This window comes from Anomaloglossus baeobatrachus, chromosome 5 (assembly GCF_048569485.1).
Source record: "Anomaloglossus baeobatrachus isolate aAnoBae1 chromosome 5, aAnoBae1.hap1, whole genome shotgun sequence".
NCBI classification, from domain to species: domain Eukaryota; kingdom Metazoa; phylum Chordata; class Amphibia; order Anura; family Aromobatidae; genus Anomaloglossus; species Anomaloglossus baeobatrachus.
Window position 1 is genome coordinate 374998124 of NC_134357.1, and position 26960 is coordinate 375025083.

The 26960-nt window shown below is 44.7% G+C and overlaps 1 protein-coding gene across 3 annotated transcripts in view; it reads left to right on the top strand.

Moving 5' to 3' along the window:
* Nucleotides 1–971: 971 nt before the first annotated feature.
* The window catches only part of LOC142311508 (signal transducer and activator of transcription 5B), a 274739-nt gene continuing 248750 nt past the window's right edge, over nucleotides 972–26960 (top strand). For all 3 annotated transcript variants that reach the window (XM_075350010.1, XM_075350009.1, XM_075350011.1), the window contains exon 1: nucleotides 972–1177. The gene's annotated coding sequence lies outside the window, so the exon portion shown is untranslated. The remainder of the gene's footprint in view (nucleotides 1178–26960) is intronic.

Consider the following 26960-nt stretch of genomic DNA (forward strand, 5'->3'; position numbering starts at 1 on the left):
ATGTGTATTGGAGGGGAGGGTCTCCGTAATCGGCGTCATACATTTATAACCTATTGGTTGGTGATTTAGGCTGTTTATGGGACAACCTCTTTAATATATAAACTAATTTAGATATTTGTGTAACATTCAGCCTCCCTGACAGCTAAGCGAGCCACTGACTATAGGGAGGCATTACTACACAAACTGCATAGAAACTTACAGAACGTGGTGTAAATAAACTTTAGTGGTAGAAAACCCCTTTCGTGGTTTTACATCAACCACCAGAGACAATCCGACACATTCTGCCAAACGAAACAGCTGCCGCCGGCTGCACGCACAGTTCACGGCCACTCAACCCCGACCACCTCCTTCAATCTCTGCACCGATTGGCTGCCCCCAGAACCTTTGTCCAATAGGAGAAGACCCATAAGTCTGTCAGCAGTTACTAGCAGAAGGAAGGAGGCGGGCTTAGCTAAGGACTGATTGGCTACCTCACGTCACGTGACATCACTTTATTTACAATTCCTAAACCTAAAGCTTTTCTGCTTACAATGTGGGCGGAACTAAGTCAGAGTAGAAAAGGTGAGAACGGTTCTGCATCCGAGCAGACGACGCGTTATTTACTGGAATTAATGCGTTTATCAATAAGGTGGTAGATATGCGCATCCGAGATTTAAAGGGGAAGTGCTTTATTGATGATGTAGTCGTTTTTCTAGCGGTAGAGCTCCAGAGATTACATTTCAGGGGTCTGTATAGGTGGCCATTTTGTTGGCGTTACATTCCTTTTATAACATTACTTTATGTCTTCATAAAAATGTCTGTCGCGCTTTCTGTGCGCTGCTGGGCTGCGGACACCTGTTATTCCGGAGTAGTGATTACAACTCCCAGTAGGCGGAATAGAACGTGAATACTATACGTGCGCAGCCGGGGGCTACGGCTGACGGATGGGGGCGTGGAGCGGGGCGACGGAGCGCGTTACCCCAGCCAGGTGGCGCTGCTGAGCGGCTGAAGTCTCCAGCAGAAGCTGGGGCGAGCAGGGCAGGCTCTACACATACACTGCCTCCGCTAATGCAGACACCCGCGGATTAAATGTGCAGCAGGAAGGAAAACAAGGAGACACCAGCGCTCGTCCTCCTCCTCCCCTGGGGGAAGCAGGGACCGAACACCTCCCTGGGGGGAGAGGCTGCATCCCCCTGAGGTAAGGGGCTGGAGAGTGGGGTCTGTCAGCTGGAGTGTGAGTGCAGGCGGGAGGGAGGGCTGCAGGGCTGTGACACTGAGCGGCTCCGGAGTGTGCAAGGACGTGTGTGTGTGTGTGTGTGTATGTATGTATGTATGTATGTATGTATGTGTGTGTGCGCGCACATGAGTGTTATGTGTTTGCATGCAAGTTTGTGTCTGTGTGTTTATATATTATATTTGTGTGTATGTAGGTGTATATGTTTGTGTGTATGTGTTATATGCATGTGTATGTGCATGCAGGTGTGTGTGCACATGTTGTGTTTATTTTATATATATTTATATAGTGTGTGCGCATGTAGGTGTGTCTGTGTATTGTGTGTGCACATGTGTGTGTGTGTTTATATTGTTTATTGTGTGCATGTAGGTGTATGTCTGTACATATTTGTGTACTGTGTATGTGTGTGTATGTAGGTGTATGTGCACGTGTGTTTTGTAAGAGATAGACATACATAGATATATATCTCAGTGTTTTATATATATATATATATATATATATATATATATATATATATATATATATATATATATATATATATATAAATTTATACGTGTGTGCGTGTAGGTGTACCTCTATTATATATGTGCATGTATGTAGGGGTTGTGTGTACATGCAGGTGTGTGTATCTTACATATATGGTTGTGCACACTATATGTATGTGTGTATATATGTATATATATGTCTGTGTGTATATATATAATATATATATATATATATATATATATATATATATATAGTGTGTGTGTGCCGTTCTTTATTCATCCGTCTGTGTGTGCCTATATATCTCGATCAGTCTTGGCCAAAAGCTTTGAGACTGTTCACAAAGTTTGCTGCATCAGTGTTTTTAGGGCTCATTCAGACGTCCAATTTTTTGGATCCAAGTGTGATCCTAGTGTCATCAGTTTTTCTCATAAGTTAAAAGAACAAATCAGTTTCTCCACCCTCTATTCTGGCAGTCTGTGAATAGTGCAATCCGATTCCCCCCCACAAACCCATAGACCCATAGACTTTCCTTTTTGATTTTGATCAAACCCTCGGATCAATATCAGACATGTATCTGTGATTTCCCATGGACCGCTTTGTGAAAAATTAAAAACATGTGAAGACTCCATAACCAGGCGTAGCACTCGTATACAAGAATCGGGCGTCTGAATGAGGCTTTAGTCAGATATTTCTATGGTTAATAAAGTAAAATTCGAAGTATATAGGTTTTAAACTTTTTTTTATTGAAAAAAAATAAAAAAACGTTTATATAAAGACTTGATATTTCCAGTGTTGACCCTGGATTTTTCAAGACTTGTGCACCTGAATATCAGCTTCTGGGCTAAGTTCTGACTGCTGATAACTCACTTAGGCCCATTTCACACGTCAGTGAAAAACAGTGACGTTTTTCACTGGCGTGTAAAACACGCACATGTCCCTGCGTGTGCCGAAAATCACGGCACACGTGGGTTGTCTAAGTGCAATCCGGGCTCCGTTCTCCGTGGCCCGTGATTGCACTTAGAGATTCACTCACCTGCGCCCGCTCCCGCTGTCCGTGGTGCTGAATCCTCCCGCGACGCAGCATCCGGCCGGCGGTGACCCCTGCAGGAGCTGCTTCCGGGTCGGCTGTGTCGCGCATAATGAATATGCGTGACAGTAATCAGCCGGCACAGAAGCAGCAGGGAGGACGGGCTGCAGAGGACATCGCTGGACGCCGGGTGAGTTAAAATGTTTTTTATTTTAAAAGTATGTTTTTTTCTGCAAAAAATGGACATGTCTCCGTGCGGCAATCACGCACACGCGGGTACGCTGCACGGAGACACGTGCAGTGACAAATCACTGACGTGTGAGCAGACCCATTCATTATAATGGGTCTGCGTATGTCAGTGATTCTGGTACGTTTAAAAAAAAGTACCAGAAACACTGACATGTGAAAGGGGCCTTAGGCTGCTTTCACACATCCGGTTTTAGCAGTGCGGCTGAATCCGGCTCAAAAACCTATGCAACTGATTCGGCGAAAAAAACGGATCTGTTGCATAAGTTTTTCCATGCGGCCCGTCCGTTTTTTGACGGATGCGGCTTGATACTGAGCATGCGCAGTGCAAAAAACCGCCGCATCCGGCGTCCATACCCTTGCATTGTAAATCGCGCCGGATCCGGCGCGATGCATTTTTTTTTTTTTGCCGCACAAAAAAAACGTGCCAGGCAAAACGGTTGCGTTTTTTCTGCAGAGCGCCGTATTGTGCCGCACTGCAAAAACCGGATGTGTGAAAGCAGCCTTTTCTGATCAATGCTTGGAGTTTCACAGTGTGTTTTGTTTGTCCACCCAATTTTTGAGGATTGACCACTGGTTCTCTATGGGATTAACACCTGCAGAGTTACCTGGCTATGGGCCTGTAACGTCAGTGTTATATTCACTGAGCTGCTTAGCTATGACTTTTGCCTTGTGGCATGGTCTCCACCATGCTGGAAAAAGCATTGTCCATCACCTTGCTCCTGGATCGTTGGAAGAACTTGCTCTTGGAGAATGTTTAGGTCTCGTTCTCTATTCATGGCAGTAATCTTAGGGTGCATTGAAACATCTGGGTTTCTAGATCAGAACGCGACAGCCTTTATATCTGCTGTTTTCAGCTCAGTAAACCCGCGGACCATTTTTCAAGAACATCTTAAAGGAGTCTTAAGCAAAATAGGGAGTGAGCCCCCTCCTTTTGGATGATGAGCAGTCCCCACACATGAATGGTCTTGGCATGGCGATGGTAGTGCTCACCTCCCATTCTCAGGACTTTTCTATAGTCCAAACAGTTTGAGGGGGGCTTCATCAGAAAGTTCAATCTTTGCACTTCCTGTAAAATAATTTTCTCTATCATGAATCGGCATGTAATTTTATCTGCGGTTCGGATTTTTTTTGTTTCAAAAAGACACTTATGTAGAGTCAAAACGCGTCAACGTACCTGTACAGACTCCTCTGATGTAATATTTAATAAAATATTTGTAATAAGTGAATTTTTATGGATTCCTGACTTGCTCTATTGGAACTTTTTTTTTTTTTGGAAAGTTTTGTGAGTTCTCCAACCGATCAACGGCAATGTCTCGTGAGTGCTGGGAGACCCTGGACCGACATTGCTCGAACAGCGCTGCAGGGTCAATATAAGAGTCCCCCCAACCCTTCGCTCAGGGGACTACAGCATTTAATGAGAGGTTTTCCAAATAGTGTACACCACTTTACAGAGAACCTGTCATTAGAATCGTGTTGCCTGCACCAGGGGCCACATCAATCAGTCTAACTACATGATTGCAGACGGATGTTTTACACTAAAATGCTACATGTTTCAGAGAAAATATAGTTTAAAAAGCTGAAAGTAGACTATAGGGAGAGACCCGACCGGTCGAGTGCAGCCTCGATTTCTTCATGCCCTACTGTACACATATGGGAGAGATCTGTAAATCAACCATAGCAATGTGGAGAGAAGTCGGCCGGGGCTCACACCGGACTAGTCAGGCCTTTCCTTCTCTGGGCATGTGTCCACGATCAGTGTTCATAGCATTTTGAACGGCGCATGCTTCAGTTGTACCTAAAACGCTGCATTGTAGTGTACAAGAACAGTAGAAGGAATTTCTAGAAATCCTGTGCCCACTGTGCTTGTTTTTCCCATAGCAAACACTGACCCTCGGTGTGGATTTCTGTGCCGCAGCATGTCAATTTTTGCTGCAGATTTGCAAGTGTCCTCCGTAGGGAGAACACAAACGAGAAATAACAGGGCCCCGAACCCGCAGGCTAGGACCTGCCGCATCCAGGACACAGCGAGTCCTGATCGTGGGAACATACCCTAATACTTGGCCAGATAATAAAACTGTTTTATCAGACGCACTGCAGTATTTCACAATACGACTGTGTGCCCACGAGGAGTTTTTGATGCAGCGTCTTACAGTTCCAGCAAAGTGAATAGGATTTATAGAAAGCTCATGCAACTTTTTTTTTTTTTTTTTAACGCTGCTAACTGAGCTGCAGTGCTCGTTTCAAATCCGTCACACATCCATTTCTCTTATGGGTATTCTGAGTTTTATGCGCTGATTTTTCCCCATAAAATCGCTTCAGGTGAATAAAATCCGCAGGTCAAAAAATGCATGTGATGTGCGCATGACTTTATCAATAAAGTTTTGTGAGCCAAATACCAGAAAGTATCAAAAACAAAGAATGAAATACCAAAAAGCGACAAAAACTGCAGCAATAAAAACAGATGTAAAAAAAGAACACTTAAAAACGCAAGCATCCAAATAGGTGCCGAAATGGTGCAACATCAATAACTCATCATGGAAGTGTAACCTTCACCATCTGACTGCAATCATGCAGCCAGGCTCTGATTCATGCAGATCATTGTTCGGGCAGCATGAATCCCCTGCGAAGTTCACTTTTCATGTCGTTGAAAATGGACAACTTCAACCAAAACAATTGGGGTGAAAAAATAAATAACTTGAACGATTGATTTAGTCGACTGATCAGTGAAAATTTGGAATTAAAAGTAACCTGTCGCCACTTTTTCAGCCTATAAGCTACGGCCACCACCAGTGGGCTCTTATATACAGCATTCTAACATGCTGTATATAAGAGCCCAGGCCGCTGTGTACAACATAAAAAACACTTTATAATACTCACCTAAAAGGTCGCTCCGGTGCACAACGGTCAGATGAGTGGGGCCGTTCTCCAGGTGCAGCGCTTTCCCTTTCGGCCATCTTGGTCTTCCTTATTCTGAAGCCGTGGTGCATGATGCGTCTACGTCATACACACTCGCCGGTACTGCGCAGACGCACTACACTACTTTGATCTGTCCTGAGCAGGGCAGATCAAAGCGCGCCTGCTCAGGATCTCAATACCGGCGAGTGTGTATGACATAGATGCGTCATGCAGCGCGGCTTCTGAATAAGGAAGACAAAGTTGGCCGAAAGGGGAGGCGCCGCACCCGGAGAACAGCGCCACCCATCTGACCGTTGTGCACCAGAGCGACCTTCTAGGTGAGTATTATAAAGTTTTTTATTCTTATAGCGGCCTGGGCTCTTATATACAGCATGTTAGTTAGCTGTATATAAGAGCCTGGTGGTGGTGGCCGCAGGTTATAGGGCAAAAAACTGGTGACCGGTTCCTTTTAAGTTGCCAATGTATGAATTTTTTATTTATTTATTTTTTTTTTTTTTTGGACAAAATTCTTTTGTACAAAGTTTGTTTTGCCATGAACTAGAATATTCACAGAAAGATTGTTCACTCATCCTTCGTGTCACTGAATATCTTTGGCCAGGTTGGATTGACAGTATGGACTGAAATGCGTTAGCATTACGATCATGCAACCAGCATGAGTTTGGGGCATAATGAGTTTGGGGCATAAAGTCTACTCGGTAGGCATCAGCTGGCTGCTCTTATCATTCATTGTGGAGTGTCTTACTGGATACTATAAAAAAAAATAGTTTAAAATAAGTCCTCAGTGGTTGATACCTTTTTAATGGCTAACTGAAGAGATGGTAATAATAGCAAGCTTTTGAGACTACTCAGGTCTCTTCATCAGGCATGGTATGACACAAAATCTGAAGGGTCACACATTTATACCCAACAGGACATAGAATGGGGCAGTAAATAAAACAAGTTATGTGAAGCAGAACTATCACTATGGCAAGAGGATAAACTGTTGTGGCCGTAAATATTGCTGCAGTTCATAGATAAGCAGTGTGAAAGTTTCATTGTCCTCTGATTAGAGTCTGGTCCAGGGCTGTGATGCCTCCGGATGCTCTGAGGAGCACATCTCTTAATTGATGTACAAAGACATAAATCCATGCAATACATTCGTTCCTGCTCTGAATGTGTCAAAGGTCATCATAAGTTTGTACTCCCATAGTCTCCTATCTCTCTGAGACTTGAAATTTCCTTTCAATACTTGGTCATATTTAACATATATCACCTGGTCATATTTTTACTCCACTTTTTAGTTCTGAGTGTGGCTTAACACTTTTGGCCTTGTGTCATCAAACCCTTTTCAATAGAATTGTGCCATGAACTGTATGAAATCTTGCAGTTGCACAAAAATGTTACTACTCCTGCTGTTTTTACGCCAAAATGTATTCTAGTCAGTGACTGCAGAACATTGCTTGTTACAGCACCTGGCAAATGTATTAATGGTGTTGGCCACTACTTTTTTTTGATTGCCCATCTATAGGATAGGTCATCAATATCTGATCAGTGGGGGTGAGGCACCTGGCGTTGGTCGAATGTTCTCAGATGCTGCTGGAACACAGCAGCTCAATCGTTTCTATAGTGGCCTCCACCGGGTACTTAATATCCATGCGCTATTCTAATGAATCGAGAGTGGATCTGTAGTGCCTGACCGCGACCACTATAGTGTTGATGGTGCTACTGTGTTCCTGCAGCATCCATCAACAACAGTAACAGTTGATCAATGGGTATGTCGCAACCCCACTGATCAATAAAAAAAAAAAAATAGTGGTTAACTTCTTTAAGAATTATTCTTCATCAAGACTGGAGTATAAAAGCCAGTCCTGGTACATGGGGCCAATCTATCTTATCTAAAGGAGTTTTTTCATCTATGCAGCCTCACTGTAGTTAAAATTAAAGGGGTTGTCTGGTGTAAATCCATAAGTCTGTAGTCACTGTGTCACTCTGACTGCAGATTTGTGAATCCCCACATGGGGCGCACTGTGAGGATTCTCCAGTGTCATAGCTGGGATCAGCGGTCACGTGGCTGCAAGTTTGCGATATGCACACTCCTGGGCGGAATCCCATTAAACCGGTATGGCTTTGCTCAATGCAATTATATTGCGCAGTCTAGTCGGATCTGGTCAGGTGTCTGCATATCGCACACTCGTGGCTACATGACCGCCGGTTACGGCTCTGACACTGGCGAATCCTCACAGAGCATGCTATATGAAGAGTCACAAGTCTGCAGTCACTTAGAATGACACACAGAATGACTGCAGACTTGTAGAGTCAGACTGGACAACCCCTTTAATAATATCAGTGTTCTTCACCCTCCCCTGCTGAAGTGCTGCATGATATATAAAACCACTCTCCGGGCTGGATATTCACAGCCTTGTGAGTGTTAGACGCTGTACTGTCGGAAAGCATTGCTATTAGCTGGGCAATGATAGAAACAAAGCTGGTTTCATGGACATACTGGAAAGACATCTGCAAGTTCTCACCTCAATGTGCAAGCAAAGTTCATAGTAGTGTGGGGGGGTGCCCACGATCAGTGTTTGCAGCAGTTTGGACGCAGCATACGTCAGCTGCGTCCGAACTGCGGCGGTGTACAGTACAAGCAGAGTGGATGAGATTTCTTACTATGTAGGAAGCAGAACCCAAAAGTCATCAGTAGAGATGGGGAAAAACGTGTACACGACGAATGGAAGAAGGGACCAAGAGATGGCAATTCTGCTTGTCATCTTTCCTGACTCGACGGTTAGTAAGTTATTGAATTCCCCACAGTAAGGCTATGTGCGCACTAGGCGTTTTTGCCGCGTTTTTAGCGGCGTTTTTTACCGCGTTTTTGTGCTGAAAACGCAGTGACATTGCTTCCCCAGCAATGTCAATGGGTTTTCAGAAGTGCTGTCCTCACACAGCGTTTTTTTTTAGCTGCGTTTTTGAGGTGACCACAAAAACGCAGCATGTCAATTATTTCTGCGTTTTTCACTGCGTTTTTCACTCATTGAATTCAATGAGATGTTAAAAACGCAATGAAAAACGCATATAGCCGCGTTTCTATGACTAAAAACGCAGCTATACACGCAAGGGGTGGGCACTACAGTGACGTGTACAGGAAGAGGATTCCTTCTGTTGGTAAACACAGAAGCATGAATCCTCCCGGTACCGCCACCGCTGCGTCCACAACCCGCCCGGTGCCATGTCAGCTCCGTGCGGCGCCATGTCTGGGCGGGAGGTGGAGGCAGCGGCGAAAACCAACGTGAACAGTAGAAAAATAAAAAAATGTCATATACTCACCTGTCCGCAGGGTCCCGGTGCCATGCCCGCTCCCATCTCCTCCCGGTCCCGCCGCTCTGGCTGTGTGCAGTCTCCCCGGCCGGCAGGACCTTGCTTGCAGGACCTGGCGCTGATCACCTGATGCAGTCACCTGACGCATCAGCTGATCGCGGTGTCGCCGGCTTTTTCGCGCCCGGCCGGCTATCAGCTGATCCTGCCGTCAGGGGACTTCATCAGCTGATCACCGGCAGCTCCGGCAGCGATCGTATAGGATCAGACTCTCATCCCATCGCTCCAGGAGCTGCCGGTAATCACCACAGCACACAAGTGAGTATTATTATTTTTTTTTTTTCTACTGATGCATCAGCTGATTGTATAACCGGCTTTTATACAAGCAGCTGATGTGTGATGTGATTCAGGCACTTGATCCTGACACATCATCTGATCGCTTTGCCTTCCAGCAAACCGATCAGATGATATTGGATCCTGATTGGACGGCGCAGGACCCTGACCCAGGATTACTGCGGAGGGGGGGTTTATTTCAATAAAGATGGAGTCACTAATTGTGTTGTGTTTTATTTCTAATAAAAATATTTTTCTGTGTTGTGTTTTTTTTTTATCATTACTAGAAATTCATGGTGGCCATGTCTAATATTGGCGTGACACCATGAATTTCGGGCTTAGGGCTAGCTGATAATATACAGCTAGCCCTAACTCCATTATTACCTAGCTAGCCACCCGGCTTCAGGGCAGCTAGAAGAGTTGGATACAGCGCCAGAAGATGGCGCTTCTATGAAAGCGCCATTTTCTGGGGTGGCTGCGGACTGCAATTCGCAGTGGGGGTGCCCAAAAAGCATGGGCACCCTGCACTGTGGATTCCAATCCCCAGCTGCCTAGTTGTACCCGGCTGGACTCAAAAATTAGGCGAAGCCCACGTCATTTTTTTTTTTTTAATTATTTCATGAAATAATTAAAAAAAAAAGGGCTTCTCTATATTTTTGGTTCCCAGCCGGGTACAAATAGGCAGCTGGGGGTTGGGGGCAGCCCGTACCTGCCTGCTGTACCCGGCTAGCATACAAAAATATGGCGAAGCCCACGTCATTTTTTTTTTTTAATTATTTCATGAAATAATTAAAAAAAAAGGGCTTCTCTATATTTTTGGTTCCCAGCCGGGTACAAATAGGCAGCTGGGGGTTGGGGGCAGCCCGTATCTGCCTGCTGTACCCGGCTAGCATACAAAAATATGGCGAAGCCCATGTCATTTTTTTTTCTTTTTGGGCAAAAAACTGCATACAGTCCTGGATGGAGGCTGCTGAGCCTTGTAGTTCTGCAGCTTCTGTCTGCTCTCCTGCATACACTAGTGAATGGAGGATGCTGAGACTTGTAGTTCTGCAGCTGCTGTCTGCTCTCCTGCATACAATGAACATTTTGAAGAAGGAAATGACATCAGACCTTTTTTTTTTTTTTTTTTCATCAACAATCTTTAATGGCATTGTGCACTGATTAAAAACGCAGTGAGCAAAAACGCAGCAAAAAACGCACCAAATCGCGGCAAAAAAACGCATGCGTTTTTGCCGCGGTTTTTTTAGCCGCGGGTGCGTTTTTTAGACAAAAACGCACATAAAAACGCAGCGTGAAAAAAACGCCTAGTGCGCACATAGCCTAATACAGATTTTCAGTATATTGTGTTACATCTCTCCTTTGTGCAGATCTTTATTGTTGATGAAATATATATGGCTTTTAGCAACGTGGGAGGGGAGTGGTGTCCCCGCATATTGTGATAGTGTCAGATTGTGTAAGGCCCCCCGGGGAATGGTAACATCTAGTTGTACAGTAAATGTATGAAACACCATAACATGGAGTTCACATAACATCTAAAGAAAGATGCTGAAGAACTCTTTATATGTCTGTATGTGCTAAAACAGACCTGTATAGAGCTGACGCCAGGTCCTCTATGTATCGAGGACATAGTCACAGCCTTAGTTTTCTATTGCTGATTGTTGCCATCTTGGACTCCTATTCAGTTTTTGCTATGAGGCTATTTTGGTCAGTGCAGATAATTGTCTCCTGGGTATAATGCCACCACTTGTGCTCCAAACCTGCTTTAGGCCCTGTGCGCACGCTGCGGTTTTGCTGCATGTTTTGCTGCAGAAAATGTTCATAACCTTGCTGCAGTCCTTCCCCAGCAAAACCTATGGTAAAAAAATGGTGTGCGCACACTGCATTTTTTTCACCTACAGGTTTTGCTGCAGAATTTCTGCAGCAAAAAGAATGAGCATGTCACTTCCTTTCCGCAGGTACCTGCAGTTTTTGCTATGGATAATGGTCAAAAACAGCAGGGAACAACCTGCGGTAAAACCGCATGCGGTTTTCGGGCGCGGTTTGCTGTGTTTTTTTTACTGCAGGTGCGGTTATCTTTCAGAGGCTGCGGAATTTTAAGAAAATTCCATTTTCTAGTGCGCACAGGGCCTTACTGAAGAACTGTATTAGTGATTACCTCTGCATTCGGCAGCTGCCGTATTTTGTAATATTGCTTGCTGTACTTGGACAACAATTCTCCCCCTGGTGACAGATTTCTCAGATAATATCTCATTATTAGGCTGAGGCCACACAGGGATTACTGCGATCCCCTCGCATGACACTCGGCTCATGCTGGCAGTACTGCAGAGCCGATTGTTATGCGAGTGTCACTGCAACTAAGGTCCGACCATGCGAGCGGACCTCAGCTGCGGGGGGCGGGCCAACCGGCACTGAGGAGGGGCGGGCCGGATTTATCTCCCTCTCTCCTCCATTGCCGGCTATTGCCATTCTTGCTCTGCACTTGCAGTACACCGGTGTAATGCAAGTGTAGTGTGATCTTTCTCTCACCCCATACACTTGAATGGGTGTGAGAGAGAGAGTCTCGCATTACAATCCCAGCATGCTGCGATTGTTTTCTCAGTCCGATTAGGGCTGAGAAAATAATCGCTCATGTGCGCTGACACATAGAGTAATATTGGTCCGAGTGAAATGCGATGTTTTACAACATGTAGTGAGGGCAGAGTGCATGATTACAGGGATGTGTCACTTATCAGGCTGTGTCTTGTAGTTTAAATACAATCAGTGTTTTATCAGCAGGACTCGGATCCTCCTGCAGACAAGTCAGGCTAATCTGTTTAACCCCGCCCCCAAACTGATTAACCGCATACTGACAATATACACAGGAATCTGCCAATCAGGGGTGTGGGCAGGGTTGATTCTTGTCAATTAACAAAAAGTAAGTTGAATCAACAAAAGAGAAATCTAAATCAAATGAATATTTGGTGTGGCCGCCCTTTGTCTTCAAAAGAACAGCAATTCTTCTAGGTACTTGCAGAAAGCCAGCATGAGAGAAGTTTTGGAGACAGATATGGGAAATTCAGATTATGAAGCATGTTAATCTTGGGATGATAAAGATGTAGGACAGTGCAGAACTGTTGAGCTTTGTGGGTGAGAGACGTTTATATAGTACTCTGTAGTGGTCAGTTGCAGTAGTCCAGATGAGAATGAATAAAAGTGCTAGTAAGGGTACGTGCCCACGATCCGGAGTCATGGCATTCTAGGCACAGCGTCGTTCCTCCTGCAGGAGAACACAGCGTCCGTGCTCATGATCAAGGTTCTGGGCGCAGTGGATTTCCGCTGTGTTCTCCCTGCTGAGAACAAGAACCTCTCCACAGGCATAAACTGACAAGCTGACACTCCAGAAGCCACACCGTATGTCAATTTATGCTGCGGAAAACACAGCACAGTGGGCATGAGATTTCTTTAAATCCCATCCACTGTGCTTATACTGTACAATGCAATGTTTTGGATACAGCAAAAACACGTTGCAACCAAAATGCTAATCGTGGGAACGTACCATAATAGTTTTTTGCAGTTTCGGAGGTGAGTTTGGAGATGTTTTTTGAGATGCAGGGGACATGAGCGAGCAAGTGACTGCATATAGGGAATAAAGGAATGTTTTGTGACAGATATGACCCCAAGACAGCAAGTGTGTAGTTTTGTAGTTATAGTTAAACCACCCAAGAAAACTGAAATATGGGGTATAGGTAGGCTATCAGAGGAAGGAAATATGAAAAGTTAGGTTTTGGAGAGATTCAGTTTCAGATGAAAGGAGGACATGTTTCATGGATGATGGGTGTACCTCCAATTTCCCCCAAAGTTATTACATGTCATAGTGATAATTAGGCAGCTGGATGTGAAGACCCCCACCAATCCCAATTCCCTCTGCGGAGCACTTTGCTCCTTTTGCTTAGTTTGGCCATTCCTTGGTGAGACAATGTTTGCAGTGTAGAAAGTTCACAGTTCTGCTCGCATCTCTAAAGAGAATGGGGCACAGTTCCCAGGTGAGTATTTCTGCCCACTTCTTCTTGGTCATGGGGAGCAGAATAAGAAAACAGGTGTAGACAAAGAAAAACTGCAGCTTGGTTTTATTAGAAATTTTCTTTTTTTTTTTTTTTTTTTTGTTGTTGTTTCTACCTGGATTCACATCTGTATTGCTCAGTACTGACGTATAGTTTTCAAAGCTGTTGCTTTTTCTGTCTGCACTAAGGACCGAAGAGCAGGAATCTGTGTGTCCTATGTATCGGAGATATCAACCACTCTCCTCCCACCAGCTCGAAACTGGTGAAAATGCAGTATGCAATATAGCCAGAAAGTCTGATTCCTCATGTACTCACATGACACTGTATTCTGAAAGGTCACTTGATAGTATAGTAACTTCTAATAAAATATTGATTACCAAAAGGGCATCCCTTGATACCCCCAACCTCTTGATAAGCATTTCAATCTGTGGGTTTTGAGGTGACCTGTACAGTTGTGTGACTGCATCGGCTTTTTTGCAGCAATAATCGCAGCAGAAAAGTCTCCAAAGCCACATAGTTAGGCAGGAGAAGCCGTGTGTTTGTCCAGCCAGTAACCTCTTCCTTAGTTGCTCTGTTGGCAGTTCTGTGGTGGTTCAGTGGGTGCTATTGCCCCCCGGTAGCTCTGCGGGGGCATCTGATGGGGATCGGAAAGCTTCTGTAAAGTTTACAATACGTTAGGAAGTACATTACTACCCTGCTATTCCGCTGCTGCCTCGTATTGCATAACTTGTTTAGTGCTTCACTTCCTTTCTAAAATCTGCTGAACTTGTCTGACTGCAAACTGAGAAAAAGTACAAAAGAAAGCTCCAGACGTCTCACTTACAGGGACTCTGTATGGTGACTGCTGTTGTGTATTATATATAGAATCCTGGATTGTGGATCCGGCATAATCTGTTCATAAATTAATGCCGCCTCCTTGCCGCCTGAGCAGCAGCTTAAACGGAGGTTGGCATGAGTACTTGGCATATTGACCATGCCTTATATTACTGGATTGCATTAGCATAGGAGGGGGTAATACTTGTATTTTAGTTACGTAACCTTTGTCCTCTTGGTATCTGGTCTCATATAACTAGGTGTAGCAATTGCTTGGTCATTGTTTTGTTGCTGGCCTGACAAATATCTAAATGCAAGTTACAGCAGGTCATGGGGTCACTTAGTTTACTTATATGTTTGTGTCATCCTTATGTATCTGTAGCAGTATTGCATTTTTTTTTTTCGTTAAACCTATTTACAGGGAATCCATCACCAGTTTTTTGCCACCTAATACGAAAGCAGCACAATGTAGGGGCAGAAATCCTGATTCCAGCAATGCTACCTAACTTCTTAGTCTAGTTTTGTTTAGATTTTATTATTAGAGGACTACTTAGTGTGCTGCCAGGTAGTCCAGCATATTAATTAACTCTGTATAAGGCTAGGTTCACATTTCCGTTAAAATGTATCAGTCACAATCCGCGGCTATGGTAAACAACGACATCCGTTTAGTGGAATCCGTTGGGTCCCATAGACTTGTATTAGTGGCGGATTGCGACTGATGACCTTGCGTTGCATCTGCTGTGCCGCGGTCAGTCGTTTTTGACTGACCGCCGGGTGGGAGCAACGCAGAATGTAACGTTTTTCTGGTCGTCAAAATTAACGCGCCGCACAGAAATCCGTCGCCATCCGTCACACTTGCAATGTATGTCTATGGTGCTGGATTCCGTCGTAATCCGTCTTACAATGGAATTCAGCGCTGGATTCAGTCATGCTCTACTGAGCATGCCCAGCATGTTTGGCACACCCACTGGGCTGTCCCAAACACAAACGGATCATGACTGATCCGTCAAAAAACGGACGCATAGCGGATGTAACGCATGCGACTGATCAGTTTTTTCACAGGATTCCTGTGAAAAACACATCCGTTGCGTCAGTTGACATCTAAAAAATAACTGATCCGTTGCTGACGGACCTCACGGATTTAAAACAACGGAAATGTGAACCTAGCCTAAGCGCTAGATCTGCAGCAGAGAAAACATTGATTTTATCAAGATGACAGCAAACAGCTCAGTAAGTGACACATCGCTGGAATCAGGGTCTCCGTCTTTACATTATGTTGCTCTTAGATGAGGTAGCAAAACCTGGTGATAGGTCATAAAAGGCAATCCATCATATGGATATCAGATTGTTAGGGGGGCCCAGTGTCAGACACCAATCAGTCATTTGCTGCTCTTTCAGCAGCCAGATAGACACAATGTGTGGAGCTGGAACAGAATTGTACACTGTGTGCTGTTCCAGCTGGAATACCGTTTAGATCTGCAAATGGCTGACTATTATGGATGCTTGTAGTTGGACTAAGGGTACCGTCACACTTTAGCGATGCAGCAGCGATCCCACCAGCGATCTGACCTGGTCAGGATCGCTGCTGCATCGCTACATGGTCGCTGGTGAGCTGTCAATCAGGCAGATCTCACCAGCGACCAGCCCCCAGCCAGCAGCGACGTGGAAGCGATGCTGCGCTTGCAGGGAGCCGGCGTCTGGAAGCTGCGGACACTGGTAACCATGGTAAACATCGGGTATGGTTACCCGATATTTACCTTGGTTACCAGCGCACACCGCTTAGCGCTGGCTCCCTGCACTCGTAGCCACAGCACACATCGGGTTAATAAGCAAACCTTTGCTTATTTACCCAATGTGTAATCCGGCTACGTGTGCAGGGAGCCGGCACTGGCAGCGTGAGAGCGGCGGACGCTGGTAACTAAGGTAAATATCGGGTAACCACCTTGGTTACCCGATGTTTACCTTGGTTACAGCTTACCGAAGGCTGTCAGACGGGGAGAGCAACAATAAAAAAACGAACCAGGGCTGTGTGTAACGAGCAGCGATCTCACAGCAGGGGCCAGATCGCTGCTCAGTGTCACACACAGCGAGATCGCTAATGAGGTCACTGCTGCGTCACAAAAACCGTGACTCAGCAGCGATCTCGCTATGTGAGAAGTACCCCTAACACTGACCTGATATCAATGAGTTAACAGGAGAGAGTCAAAAGATAATCTGTAAACACTAGCCAATTGGCATTATCCAATGAGAGCAGGCAGTGTTAGACTGTAGAAATGCACTGTATTGAAAGGATTTGGCTAGATGTACCAGTATACAGTGCTCGCTGCTGCGTTGGGGGTTTTGTCGTAATCCTGTTTGTCATGGTTCTGATACAAACCCCTTTTCACTGTTGTGAGGCCGATGTAACCATTATTAGACCCCGTCTGGCCTCCCATCTTTACATTGGGTGAAAGATACCCAATAGTTATTCCATTAGGCCTAAGACACACGATATGAAAATAGGAGCGAGTGGAATGTGATAAAACATTGCATTCCACTCTGACCAATATTAGCCTGTGTGCCAGCGCCCATGAGTGATTTATTTTCTCAACCCTAATCGGACCGAGAAAACAATCACAGCATGCTACGGGTGCAATGCGAGAGACTTTCTCTCGCACCCATTTAAGTGTATGGGGCGAGAGAAAGATCGCACTGCACTCGCATTACACTGGTGTAGACTCATAATAGTGAATGCCTCGGCGGGGGTGGATGGGGGGGGGGGTTGGGGTGGGTTGGGGGATGGGGGTTGGAGGGGGGGGTGTCGTCAGAATCCTGTTTTTCGAGGATTGGAGTGGAAACGTCAAAGCAGTGCTCAGTGTGAACCTAGCCTAAATGGTAATACCTGGTTAACATTTTACTTCTACTTTTTTAGGAGGAATACTGTATAATTAAAAATGCTAGGGAAAGATGGAATGAGGGATTCAAGTCCCTATAAACATTTTTGTTTCCTACATGTTCTAGGAGTCTGCGTAAAAGCCTGATCCGATCCTGCCCACTCCACTTTATGATGTGCTGAACATTGGTGGACTGAAATACCCATTGTTTGGGGGGGGGGTTTGGGTGATCTATGCCGCAGTCATCAGATTATATTTTCTGAGAGCAATCCTTTTGACTTTCCCATCAGCAATGGAGGGAAATGTACTGTACTGCGTATGTCCTGGCCACAAGTGTCCCTGGAAATCCAAGTGAAATGTTAGTACCCATACAACTCTACAGATAAGAAGCGAATTGTTTCTAAATGTTTTCACTTTTCTAGTTCTGCGGCTGGATACAAGCGTTCAAGCCAAATACTGTTTGCTTGTGACACAGTGGCAAAACTGTAGTGCCATCCACTTGTTACATGCTATTGATTGGAAGGATATGTCATTTTGTTTGGTTGCATGCATAGGAAATAGGTGATAGTGCCACAAACATGCCAGTTGGATTAACCTGAGGCTCCGACGGATGACCACACTTGTCAATGGGTTGCCTTTACTTATTATGTTTATACTTTAGGTTACAGATAAATCCAATTGTCAAAAACATGGTTAAAACTAAAAGCCTCTTTTGGTTGGGTTCTCTGAGAATAGAAAGGAAAGAAGTACAGAAAGTCATTAAAATAAAACTCCTAATTCCCTTCAAACCATTACTGACATCCTGAAAAAAAAAAAAAAAAAAAAAAGAATTCACAGCTCAATGTTGAAAGAGTCTGAAAAATACAGTATACACAATCCAATGGTGTGTGTGTGTGTATATAGATTTATTTTTTCACCATGAATTTAAATAATTATTTAATTTAGTGATCTGAAGAATCATGTTGCCAGATAATTATTTTATTTTTTTTTTTTTTTTACTATACAATGAATGACATTTAAAACAAATCCAAAAAAACAATGGCGCCATTGTAATTTTTACCAGTTTCTTTTCTTCTGTTTTTCCAGTACATTGTATGGTAACATAAATTATGCATGGTAATTCAAAACGACTGGTTTCACATTTGAAGATGTGGATGGAAAAAAACAACTATTAGGGATCTTGGAAGAAGGGAAAGAAAAAGTGAAATTGTCAAACCGAAAAATGGCTTTGCCATGGAGGGGTTAAAGGGGTTATCCACTATTGGATAACTAACTCACTATTGGACAACCCATTCTTAATGACCTCAGTGCCCCACATAAAATAATATACTTCCCAATGCCGCTCCTGCTGTGCCATCGTTGGGATTCTTGGCATCATGTCACATTGGCACTGCAGTCACTGATGGGCTGCAGCCTTTCAATCGTCAGTGTTTTCTTAGGGAATCACAGGGCTGACATCACAGGTGGGATGTTAGTCTGATGGGTAAATACTTTTCTTTTTTTTTTCTTCTTTTTTTTTTTATTTTATGTGATGCATACTCCTTTCCAATATCGACACTGGCTTTCTGGTGACAAGGTTATGTTATGCAATCTCTGCTGCCAATCGGTGGCCAATACACTGTTCTTCCCTTTTGGACCAATCAAACATGCGGAGGAAGTCGGAGAGCAGCTGTGGCTCTCATTTTCTCCAGGCGTCCGATTTGTCAGAAGGAGAGGACAGTGTATTGGCAGCTGATTGCCATGCAAGCCCTGGTAGAGGCACTTTACATGGGGAAAAACATACTGATTGACAAAGGATGGTGTGAGTAGCGCGCAACCCTTTTAATAATGTTCACAAGAAATATTTTCTGACCTTCTTTTTTAATCTTTAAACGTAAATAACTAAATTCCTTTAATTTATTAAAATTACACTTGTTTTGTCTAGGAAGGTGATCTCTATAGTAGTTGCCACTTAGTACAGAGTGAACAGCGTCTGTTACCACGCCGCGGCACTGACTGACAGCCGGCTAAACAGTGCACCAGTACAGGGCCAGCTCTCTGTCAGTGCCGATGCGGGATTACAGCTGCTGCTCACTATGTGCCAATGGATGACTCTATGCCTCTATGACTGAAAGCTGGAGGCTGCTGGGAGGAATAAAGTTAATTTCCTCCCAGTATGAAAAGTGTTTCAGTGCGATCGCTACACAGGTTTAGGATTAGAATGCAATTAACCTGCAAATTAACCTAATATCTGATGATCTAATGCAGGAGTACAAGAGACAAGCAAAAAGAACTGAATGAGGACCACATTTTGTAGTGTAATTTCTGTAACTGTTTTTAAATTGCAATAGTGTTTACACATGTTTTAGTTCTGTCATGGTTCTGATCTGTGGTGCTCTGCTCTCCAGGAAAGCTGGTGTTCTGTTTTGTATTTTGTGCCGGTGGATAGGTGGCTTCCAATCCTCGGTTCCTGCGCTGGTGATGGGAGGGCCTCTCTCCAGGAGCCTTGTTCTGGGTGGTTCCCAATTAGTATTATAAAGATAAAAAATTATAATAATTAAAGGTATTTAGTTATTTACTTATAAAGAGAAAAAAAAGTCAAAATATTTCTGGTGAACATTATTAAAAGGGCTGCGCACTACTCACACCACCCTTTGTCAATCAGTATGTTTTTCCCATGTAAAGTGGCTCTACCAGGGCTTGCATGGCAATCAGCTGCCAATACACTGTCATCTCCTTCTGACAAATCGGATGCCTGGAAAAAACATCGGACATCTTGAGAAAATGAGAGCCACAGCTGCCCTCCGACTTCCTCCGCATGTCCGATTGGTCCAAAGGGAAGAACAGTGTATTGGCCACTGATGGACAGCAGGGATTGCATAACATAACCTTGTCACCAGAGAGCCAGTGTCGATATTGGAGGCGAGTACAAGTAAATAATTTTACTTGGGTGGAAACATACGAGTTGAAAAGTGGTGGTCAAAGTAGTGGATAACCCCTTTAAGAAACTGTAAATGCATAAGGCCAGAAAATAAGGAAAAAAAAAAAGTAAATATCGACTGCTGCCTTATTCTCCTTTCTTTTGATTGTTTTGACTTTAGCATATAAAACTGAAATATATTAAGGCTATATGCGCACTCTGCGTGTTTTGCTGCGTTTTTTGGTGCAGATTTGTCAGAACTTTCTGACATTTGACTTCCCAGCAAAGTCTCAGAAGTCAGATTTTCTATGCGCACACTGCAGTTTATTTGTCAGCGTTTTATTTGTCAAAAGTGTGTGACAAAAAAAAATGCAGCATGTTCATTCTTCCTGCGTTTTTGCCACAAAAACGCAGCAAAAACGCACCTACAATTGCAAGCATTGTTTGTGACATTTCCAGGCTCTCTGACAAGGTGCAGTTTTGGCTGCAGTTTGTGAACACAAAAAGATGCAGCGTGCGCATGTAGCCTAAATCTTTGAATCTCAAGAGCCAATCCATGTCCTCCTCACTGTCTGGCTGTAAGACAACTGACTGCACAAGGAGCAATTCTCTGTTTTTTGTCCTGCGTTTGTTTTTTTTTTTTTTTTTTTTTAGCCTTTCGAGCCATTGACTTAACTTAAAAAACGCATGGGATATAAATGCAGCAAGAACACATGCGTTATTTTTTTTTTTGCCAAAAGGTGCAGTTTTGTTGTTTACAACTCCTCTGCAGTCTGTACATGAAGCCTTGTCCCTGCATCCAGTAGCACCTAGAAACAGATCTTTAAAGTATTTTGTATAGCGTTTGAGATGCTAATGAGGGCAGGGACTAGTGACAGGAGCGTTGGTTCCCTGGCTAGTCGGCCTACTTAGCATGTTATTTCGCCCCAGTGTGTGTACTAACATGCTTTACAACAGCCAGCGTCATGGCAGCACGATACAAAGCCGCACATGTTGGTGTGCACCCTGGCTTCAAAGTGGCTTGCTGCCCATGATCAGAAGTCGTCTGTACTTCCGTTCATGCGCACTATTCAGAAGTTAAATGTTTGTGTCCCAGCTTCAGAAATTAGTAACGTACATGTCTGGAAGTGAGGACGACTTCCGATCACGGGCAGTGAGAGTCTTTGAAGCCAGTGTGCATATACCCGGCGTCAAGCCAAAAACTGACTGGTACAAAGCAGTGTGCATGCGCGGCATTGTATCGCACTGCCATGACGCTGGCTATTGTGAACCATTTTATCACGCCCACTTACATGGCTGTATTTTTGGTCAGTGTGCTCAATGGACAGCACACCAATCCAATAATAACCAGTGTACCTGTGCCCACCAAGACCTTTCGCAGTCCGATGGACCGTCTACAACCCACTTGTGTATGTCAATAGCAGGTATTTTCTTCGCGCACGTCCACTGCCCGTTCAAGCAAACAGACCTGCTCAGGTAGACAGTCACATCCACACATTACTTAAGTTTTAGTATAACCATCTGACCCCAACCTAAGGCTATGTTCACATTTCCGTTGTTTTGCATCAGTCACCTGCGTTGCTTAACGCTTGTGACTGATGCGTTGTACAACGGATGACAAGAAATTCCATTTCTTGTCATGAGAAAGCGAGAACAATCAGCTGATCTCTCTGAAAAGCCAGCCGCCGGGAAATCAGCTGATCTCTCTGAAAAGCCAGCCGCCGGGAAATCAGCTGATCTCTCTGAAAAGCCAGCCACCGGGAAATCAGCTGATCTCTCTGAAAAGCCGGCCGCTGGGAGATCAGCTGATCTATCTGAAAAGCCGGCCGCTGGGAGATCAGCTGATCGCTCTCAAAAGCCGGCCGCTGGGAGATCAGCTGATCGCTCTCAAAAGCCGGCCGCTGGGAGATCAGCTGATCGCTCTCAAAAGCCGGCCGCTGGGAGATCAGCTGATCGCTCTCAAAAGCCGACCGCTGGGAGATCAGCTGATCGCTCTCAAAAGCCGACCGCTGGGAGATCAGCTGATTGCTCTCAAAAGCCGGCCGCTGGGAGATCAGCTGATTGCTCTCAAAAGCCGGCCGCTGGGAGATCAGCTGATTGCTCTCAAAAGCCGGCCGCTGGGAGATCAGCTGATTGCTCTCAAAAGCCGGCCGCTGGGAGATCAGCTGATTGCTCTCAAAAGCCGGCCGCTGGGAGATCAGCTGATTGCTCTCAAAAGCCGGCCGCTGGGAGATCAGCTGATTGCTCTCAAAAGCCGGCCGCTGGGAGATCAGCTGATTGCTCTCAAAAGCCGGCCGCTGGGAGATCAGCTGATTGCTCTCAAAAGCCGGCCGCTGGGAGATCAGCTGATTGCTCTCAAAAGCCGGCCGCTGGGAGATCAGCTGATTGCTCTCAAAAGCCGGCCGCTGGGAGATCAGCTGATCGCTCTCAAAAGCCGATCAGCTGATTGCAATGAAAAACCGGGTGCCGGATGATCAGCTGATTGCTCTGAAAAGCCGATCATTTCAGTTTAAAACCTGTGGGGGAGAGGAACTGGTTTTACCTGATTTCGGACATTCTGCTGGACATGCTAAGCATGCTCAGTAAAACGTGACGGACTCCTGCACTGGAATCCGTTGCGTGATGCAGGATAACGGAATCTTGCACCATAGACTTACATTATGCCTCCTGACTTATTCCAACGGAATCCTGCGGGGTGCGTTTTTTTGTTTTGTTTTTTTTTTGCCGCAACAAAAAACGTTGCATGCTGCGTCCCTCCCGCCCGACGGTCAGTAAACGACTGATGTGCCGCCCGGCGGATGCAACGCAGAGTATTCAGTCACAATCCGCCGCTCATACAAGTCTATGGGAAACAACGGAATCCGCCAAACGGACTGCGTTGTTTATCAGAGCGGCGGATTGTGACTGATCCTAAACAACGGAAATGTAAACATGGCCTCAGGCAGCATTCACACATCGGAGCTCGGACCGTGACACACAGAGGTGTGAATATGGCACAAACGACAGATAACAGATGTTACACTAGCTCCTGCCTGTGCAAGATACAACAGGGTCACCAAACCATCTGTCAGAGAACGGCAGGGTAGATAGAATTAAAGGAAGGGTAAATCATCTTGTACTGATATCAACACTTACTACTCCAGGATACTGTACTTGGGGAGAATTTTTTTTTCAGGAATGTAATTGTGCCAGGCAGCCTATATGTGGCCATTTTGCTCTCCTAAGAGAAATTGGTATTGAACCTGACAAATCTTGTAACAGTCATATTATACTGTAATATGCTATAATAAACCTTAGTAGCTAGTCCAGACACGTCCAGACGTCTACAATACTGCCAAGCCCATCTGTAATGAGAGGACTTGTTACCAGGTCAGATGTGGCCAGTTTTTTAGCCTAAGCTATGTTCACCAGTTACTTTTTCGCTGCATTTTTAGTTCAAAAGTTTTATGCAAATTAAAACCTGCTTTTCACAGGACCTGCAAAACATCTACCGTATATAGTTCAAATAGTGGTGGGCGATCCTCTGACGTGCACTTGTATATATAGAAGCTTATCTTCAGCTGATGACATACTGCTCCTTTGATGTTCTGATGGAGACGATGTCTCTGAAACGCGTTGACCTGTGCGAATAATAACGGAATTATATTATCGCATTCCGTTGTGATAGCGCGGCATATATACATTTTCCTCCAATACAGATTTCTACGCCTAACACTTCAGGGCTGCGGCTGTTACCATCTCTATACGTGCTTTAAAGAGGTTGTGACTGTCACGACGGCAATAGGTGAGTGCGCCTAATTTTTTGTCTAATAATACCCTACCACGTAATCTTCGGTATTTTGCCAGAAGCCGGCACACATGCAGTACAGTTACATTCATTTACAGTGGAAGGGCGAAGCCATGCGGACACATGTGGTTGTGTATGAAGCGCACAACCGCATGGTGTCGTGCTTCCACTGTATGTGAAATATAACTGTACTGCATGTGTGCTGGCTTCCGGCAAAATACCGGAGATGTGAAACCGGCCTAAGACCCTATTGTGCTTCTTTGCTCCACAGTCTATTACGTGGACTGGTAATCTGGTGACAGGTCCTCTTTAAGTATAAACCCAGAAGATCTGACATTTTTATTTTATGTGAAACCTGAGCTCCAGTAATGCATTCATAGTCCACCTCTGCCCCCAGTGCTACCATGGTGGAAGATCTCCAAGACTTTATGCTTCATTTTCGATATATTTGTAAGTGTCTTGATTTCCTCTATTCCTCTTTATACATTACCTGTTGACCATCTCTGTTTATTCTTAACTTTAATATACCGTAGTAGATTCAGGCTGGAGTATCACGTAGCAATCTGCATGCATTGTTCAGAGACCACCCAGCCATTAATAGTAACTAATCCCCCATAATCTGAGTGAAGTGAATGTCTCGCGTGCCCACCTCCATTCCGTTAATTCTCCATAGGAGTTAGCGGAGCGCTGTACTCAGAGTGGGGGGGAGCCTGATTGACCCCTGTTCCTTCAGGGCTGTCCAGTTCTCCATACTGGGGTTCCAGTAGTTGGGCCTTTATCATACAGTTACTGCACCTTTTTATGAGTGCTTACTCTTAGTTGCCATGTAGTGATAGTATAATTCCTCAGTGGTGAGCGCACGATGTGCAATGAGAACACGGAGGAAAGCTTTAGGATGTATCTCTTTTGTGCCAGATGTGTCTAGTGTTGCTGGAGGTACTCTGTGATCACATCTTGGTGGTCATGTGCCCCTGATTACCGTCCCCCCTCGGTATCACTCATCCTCATTGCCCACATTTGTCTGTTATGTAATACATTAGACCATCTAATACTTTACAGTCACAAGAGCCCCATAACATTGGTATCATTGGCCTCCGTCTGTAAATAAGCCATTTGTCCTGGGGCATTCATAGTCCCGAGTTCTGCGCCGCACAAGGCTACAGTTTGAGGCCACATGGGCAGAAAGAATTACCGGAATGACTGACATGTCATGACTGTAACAATGCTATAAATATACGGTTTTCATCTCTGCTCAGGGTTTTAACCCCCACCCTACTGGATAGTTTTCAACACTTTTTATTTCTTTCCAAATAAGTGCAATATTTTATACTAGTATCGTTTTATAACACTATAGATATTTTTTTTTTCTAATTCTTTTTGTCCTTGGTATCATAGTATCATAGTTTTTAAGGTTGAAGGGAGACTCTAAGGGCGGCTTTGCACGTTGCAACATCGCACGTGCGATGCCGGTGGGGTCAAATCGAAAGTGATGCACATCCAGCGTCACTTTCGACATCGTTGTGTGTAAATCCTAGATGATATGATTACCGAGCGCTAAAGCGTCGCTATCGTATCATCGGTGCAGGCTCCGACTTTTTCATAATTACGCTGCCGCGACAGGTACGATGTTGTTCCTCGTTCCTGCGGCAGCACACATCGCTGAGTGTAAAGCCGCAGGAGCGAGGAACATCTCCTTACCTGCTGCCGGCGGCTCAACGGAAGGAAGGAGGTGGGCGGGATGTTTAAATCCTGCTCATCTCTGCCCCTCCGCCGCTATTGGCCGCCTGCCGTGTGACGTCGGTATGACGCGGCACGGCCCGCCCCTTTAGGAAGGAGGCGGGTCGCCGGCCAGAGCGACGGTTGCAGGGCAGGTGAGTGCATGTGAAGCTGGCGTAGCGATAATTTTCGCTACGCCAGCTAGCACAAAATATCGTACCTGCGACGGGGGCAGGGACTATCACGTGCGACATCGCAGCATTGGCTTGCGATGTCGCAACATGCAAAGCCCACCTAAGGGTATGTGCGCACGTTGCTTTTTACCTGCTTTTTACCTGCTTTTTACCTGCTTTTTTGCTGCTTTTTCTTCTGCGCTGTTTAATGCCAAAATGGATGTGTTCTTCTATTCAAGCAAAGTCTATGGGAATTTGGGTTTCTTGTTCACACTATGTTGTTCAAAATGCTGCCTTTTTGTGGCAGAACTTTGGTCAAAAACTCAGCTTTGCAGTGCAAAACCCAAATGGCAAAAACAATTGACATGTTGCTTCTTTGAAAAGCTGAGTTTTTGACCAAAGTTCTGCCACAAAAAGGCAGCATTTTGAACAACATAGTGTGAACAAGAAACCCAAATTCCCATAGACTTTGCTTGAATAGAAGAACACATCCATTTTGGCATTAAACAGCGCAGAAGAAAAAGCAGCAAAAAAGCAGGTAAAAAGCAGGTAAAAAGCAACGTGCGCACATACCCTAACATGTTGATCCAGAGGAAGGTAAAAAAACCCAATGTGGCAAACAAGCTCCAATAGGGGGAAAAAAATTCCTTCCTGACTCCACATACGGCAATCAGACTAGTTCCCTGGATCAATACCCTGTCATAAAATCTAACATACATAACTGGTAATATTACATTTTTCAAGAAAGGCATCCAGGCTCTGCTTAAATGTTAGTAGTGAATCACTCATTACAACATCATGCGGTAGAGAGTTCCATAGTCTCACTGCTCGTACAGTAAAGAATCCTCGTCTGTGATTATGATTAAACCTTCTTTCCTCAAGACGTAGCGGATGCCCCCGTGTTCCAGTCGCAGGCCTAGGTGTAAAAAGATCTTTAAAAAGGTCTCTGTACTGTCCCCTCATATGTTTATACGTTGTGATAAGATCCCCCCCCTAAGCCTTCGTTTTTCCAAACTAAATAACCCCAAGTTTAATAACCTGTCTTGGTATTGCAGCCCACCCATTCCTCTAATAATCTTGGTGGCTCTTCTCTGCACCCTCTCCAGTTCAGCTATGTCCTTCTTATATATCGGTGACCAGAATT